This window comes from Macrobrachium nipponense, chromosome 14, assembly GCF_015104395.2.
Source record: "Macrobrachium nipponense isolate FS-2020 chromosome 14, ASM1510439v2, whole genome shotgun sequence".
Lineage (NCBI taxonomy): Eukaryota > Metazoa > Arthropoda > Malacostraca > Decapoda > Palaemonidae > Macrobrachium > Macrobrachium nipponense.
In genome coordinates this window covers 23164006-23169531 of record NC_087207.1, presented here as the reverse complement: position 1 = coordinate 23169531, position 5526 = coordinate 23164006, and the positions used below count along the sequence as shown (strand labels likewise).

Here is a 5526-nt window from a genome sequence, read left to right as displayed (position 1 = left end):
CCAGTTCGCCGCAGAGCCAGTTCGCCGCGGCGACAGTTCGCCGCCAACCTTTTCGCCGCGAACCATTTCGCCGCCAATGTAAAAGCTGGCAAACATGCACAGGGTATATTAAATTAGGAATAGGATAATAGGAAAGTATAGCCTAGAGATTGATAATTTAGCACGTTAGTATTATTATCATTTTGTCAATGAAAATACCAAATTTGCCTCAAAATGAAGAAGCTAATATAAAGCTTATACAGTTTTTTACTCGACCGCATCTATTCAGAGATTAAAGGAGGCAAACTACCACAAGTTGGGTTAGCGTGGTCAGACAGTTGCCAAATGAAGTAAAGTATTGCTCGCAGTTTTTCACTCGACCGCATCTCAGAGATCAAAGGCAAAAATAGGCAAAAATAAAGAAAGATTGTTTTGAAAAATTTAATCATGAAACTTCATTTGAACACTATATAATATCTAAAACATGATTCATACCGTATGATACATTAGGTTATATGTGATAGCAAATGATACCTATATTGAAGAAACTTATGCACAAAAACTGATTACTGATACTGCACAGATACAGAAACTGATACTCCACAGATCGTGCTGCTCTTCAGAAGTTGTGTGCTAGTCCTCATAGATAGTCCATGTTATCTCTATTACGATAATCATTCACGATAGTTTCGATTCTCTCATTTAAAAGTTCATATCGGGGGCGACGTGGGGGGGGGGGGAGGATTTCCAGCCAAGATCCTTCAATATCAGTGTCTCTAAGTTTTTGCGATCGAGTAATTCCTTTATTAAATTTCCATATCGAAGGCCGAATTTCACCCAGTGTGACTTGGACAGAACAATGCCATGCCTCGACAACATTGTTGGTGCGGTCTTCACCATTTATGACACGGTCATGTACATTCTACAATTCAATTGGAAATGTAGGAGCACATCTAATCCACGGCGATTCGGACGTCCTATATAAGTGTCCTCAAATAGTCCAACACTGGCTGCAAAACATCTGGAAGGTGTTGGCTGAGCTCCTCGAAAATATCAGGTACGTCATCAGACGGGACAAAGGCTAGAGCTGGGGTGGTGCAGCACTGTAGCGCAAAATCAGCGTCGTTCTCGTACCGCTGTTTCAAGCCTTCCCGCTGTATTCGACGATGAACACTCTGGCCAGGTGAAAGAAGCAACCCCTGTTTTCAGCGTGCGGGTGAAAACGACGTTGGAGGCGCGAATGGCAGCCCATCTCGAAATCTGTGATGATCGACTAAGGGACAGCTAACCCAACTTGAGGTAGTTAGCCTCCTTTGATCTCTGAGATGCGATCGAGTAAAAAAACTGCATAAGCTTCGTAAGCTTTTTCATTGAGGCAAATTTGGCTTTTTCATTGAGAAAATGATAATAATACCAATAATGATAATAATAGTAACATTATAAATTATCAATCTCTAGGCTATACTTTCCTATTATCCTATTCCTCATTTAATATATCCTTTGCATGTTTGCCAGCTTTTATATTGGCGGCGAAATGGTTCGCGGCGAAAAGGTTGGCAGCGAACTGTCGCCAGGTTTCAGATTTCAACCTTCGTACATCAGATGATAAAGTAGATATTTAGAACTAATACTCCACGCGGCGGATGTTATTATTGAAATAATATTCAACTCGCAACTACCATTCAAAGAAATATATTAGAAATGTATTAGCAGATATGAAGAGTTTTTATCGAAAATCAGCTTCCAACATTTACTTTTCGAATCTGGGAATGTTATTCACATTTTTTCATTTAAGTGGAACGTCGTATTCGAGGATCATTTGGAAAAGAATAAATGAAGCGAATAGATGATGAGGTGTTTTTCTTTTTTTCAAGTTTTGCAGCGCAGTGATCTGTGAAATTAAATGCTACTTCTCAAACAGAGGGCGTTAGTTGTGTTCTTACATTTTTGATAATGCTTTTATTTTGTCTATCGCTTTCAAGAGTTGTAATTTTGTATTATATGTACATACATACATATGTAATATATATATATATTTTTTTTGTATATGTATGTTATATATATTATATATATTTTATATGTATATATATATATATATAAAATAAACATATATTATCTATATATTATTGTGTTGTTCATTTTATATATATATATATATGTTAGTATATATATATATATATATATATATATATATAGACCTATATATATTTGTTGCCTTTTCATTTATATATATATTATATATGATATATATTATGTTATTTATATATATACTATATGTATGATATATATATTAATATATATATATTGTAATTATTATATATTAACATAGTGTATATATAGATATCAAATATATATATATATATATATAATATATATTTTATTTACTATGCTGTTTATATATATATGATTACGATTTCAAACTTACTTACAGTTTGAATAATTTTCGTTTAAAATATTCGAGGTATTGTTGCTAAAGGGGGTAATAAAGGTTTTAAAACAAAAGACACTTTAAGAATATTTTTTTATTAGCAGCCCTATAACCTGGCAACAGGCATTGGGAACGGAAGTTTACCTGCTGCACCTGTAATTGTTTTTTTTTTTTTTTTTTTTTTTTTTTTTTTTTGTTTTTGTTTGCAAATTTGATCTCTAACAACGTCATGGAGTACGATTTTCTGACACGAGTGAGTCATTAGTGTGAACGGTTTCATTTCATTGTGGGAATTCCTAAATTCTGCCAGAATATAAAGTTTTTTAGAGAGAGAGAGAGAGAGAGAGAGAGAGAGAGAGAGAGAGAAGGAAGGCCAGAGAGAGAGAGGGGAGATGATTCGTATTCTCCAAAGAAAATCTCAAAACATCTTTGGAAATATTTCAGAGAGAGAGAGAGAGAGAGAGAGAGAATTATATGATTCGTATTCTGAAATTCAAACACTTATCTTGGAAACATTTCATAGAGAAATAGAGAGAGGTAGAGAAGAGAGAGAGAGAGAGAAGAGAGAGAGGGAAGAGTAGAGATATGATTCGGTATTTCTGAAATCTCAAAATATCTTGGAAATATTTCAAAACAGGGGATAGAGAACGAGAAATGAAAGAGGACGAAAGAGAGAGAGGAGATATGATTCGGTGGGGTCATCTAAAATTCTCAAAAGTATCTTGAAATATTTCACGAGATTAGAAAGAGAGAGAGAGAGAGAGAGAGAGAGAGAGAGAGAGAGATATGATTCGGTATTCTAAAATCTCAAAACATCTTGGAAATATTTCAGAGAGAGAGAGAGAGAGAGAGAGAGAGAGAGAGATTGTTACGAGAGTAGAGAGAGAGATTAGTTATATTTCGGAGAAAACATATCGTCTTCTCCTCAAATTAAGAGAGAGTAAGGCAGAAAAGAAGGGCAGGTCATTAAAAAAAATCTTAAACAATGTTTAGAGAGAGAGAGAGAGAGAGAGAGAGAGAGAGAGAGAGAGAGAGACGAACAATGCTATTTCACTTCTATATTACCATGCAGTCATATATAGACACATGTCAGCACATATGCTCTTCGTGTCTTTGCGCTATAAACAAACAGTAGAGCGAATCTAAACATCGCAAGGTTGAGTAAGCTGTCATATCCACATTTGTTCGTTGGCATTCCTGTACGCGTTGACATGACAGTAGCTTGAATGCGCATGCGCGCACTCGCGCTCATGCGAGGAAGAATTGCATTCACACGCATCTACTGTTGTTTGTACGAATATACACACGTCCAGAAGTATGATAAACGTAGGCATACTATCCCTACATAAGTGAGTAATTTTATACTTGTAACATATTTATTGTTTCTTTGTATATGTGTGTGTGTGTGAGTGAGTTATAATAATCACTGTGACATTTGATTTCATACATCATTTAAAACCATAGGTTGTTCTTAGGGAAGGCGTTGTAAATGCTCAGAGTAAAGTCCGAAAGCGGTCCAGAAAATAACCCAATGTTATTTTCTTTATACACACATATGTATATATACATACTCATAATATACTATATATATAGTATGTATTAGTCTGCATATATCTCGTCTGTATATATGTGAATGAATAATTTTGGGTGAGTGTGGATTTGTCAATACGTACAAGCGCGCATGTTATGCATATCCATACGGGATTGTACGTTATACATAAATGAATGAGGATTCACTTATACAAATCATACACACGCATATACAATGTATACAGCAGAGGAGGAATGAGAAGCCAAGGTCGAGAAGATCTCGTGTACTCTGGTAACGAGTCTTGACGAAGGACAGAAACATCGCCTGCCTGAGTGTCTGTGGGTGGGACACGCCACTACTTAGCGGATGATGGAGGAGGAAGGAGGAGGAGGAGGAGGAAGAAGAGGGGGTGGGGGGGGGGAAGAGGTGGGGGGGGGGGAGAGGAGGGAGGAGGAGAGGGAGGAGTGGAGGTTGAGGATTGCAGTTGAAGAATGACGCTGGCACTCACGTCCATGCCATCTGATCCTCCTCCTCCTCTCTCTCTCTCCTCTCTCTCTCTCCTCTCTCTCTCTCCCTCGTCTCTCTCTCTCTCTCTCTCTCTCCCCCTAAGTTCTGTCCTGCTTCACTTCAAGGATCAAGCAGTGCTAAGATATTGTTGTTAAGGTTTGTTTGTGGGTGATGAAGTGCTTATATACTTATATCTATATATATATATATATGTTATATATATATATATATATATATAACTGTCCTTGTGTTCCGCACTGTCCTATCGCCCTACCTCTCGTTTGTGCTTAGATTACCTCGCTCAGTCAACCTTATCTTTGTAACGTCACTCGACAAATGCGTGGCATTTTTTACCCGATCAGCAACAAGAGCAGATGGCGGTGGCGGCCGGTCTCCTATAGTCTCTTACAACAGAACACAGACACTCGATCCTACAACTCCGTTACACAGAACACAGACACTCAATGGCACAGTGACGAATTTATTTCCCGGGCATTTAAGTGGATTCATTGTTGAGTAATTCGCTCTGTCAGTAGGAAGTAGAACGACTGTTTTTGTGTAAAAAATAAAAAATAAGAGAATCAATGCTGAGACATTTAATCGGTTACAGACAGACGCGGCCGCTAGGCTGTTGAACAGACAACAGCAATGCTGAGACATCTGTCTCCTCGGCTACAGACAGAACATTAGTTTAAAAGAAACAGACAGCAGTGCTAAGATATCTGTCCCCTCGACTACAGACAGAATATTTTTTTCTAAGAACAGATATTTATATATATATATCTATATATATATATATATATATATATATCTATATATATTATATAGATAAGATATATCACAAGAATGATCACACTGTGATCATAATGACTGTGCATAATGACTGACAGATGAACAGACATTTGTCTTCTCGGTTACGTACAGACAAAACTGGTAGAAAGACAGACATAAAAGCATCTAGAAGAAAGATCATATTGTATACCGATACAAAGACAGGAATTCCGAGGAGTTTCTTCCATCTTAGACAGAGTCAGCCAGGGAGCCAAACAGCCAGGCAGACAGACAGACTAACAGATCCATT

General features: G+C 37.0%; 1 protein-coding gene across 1 annotated transcript in view; it reads right to left on the bottom strand.

The window, feature by feature from the left end:
- The window catches only part of LOC135226173 (uncharacterized), a 37618-nt gene that overhangs the window by 4017 nt on the left and 28075 nt on the right, over nt 1–5526 (bottom strand). The gene's annotated exons all lie outside the window — the stretch shown is intronic.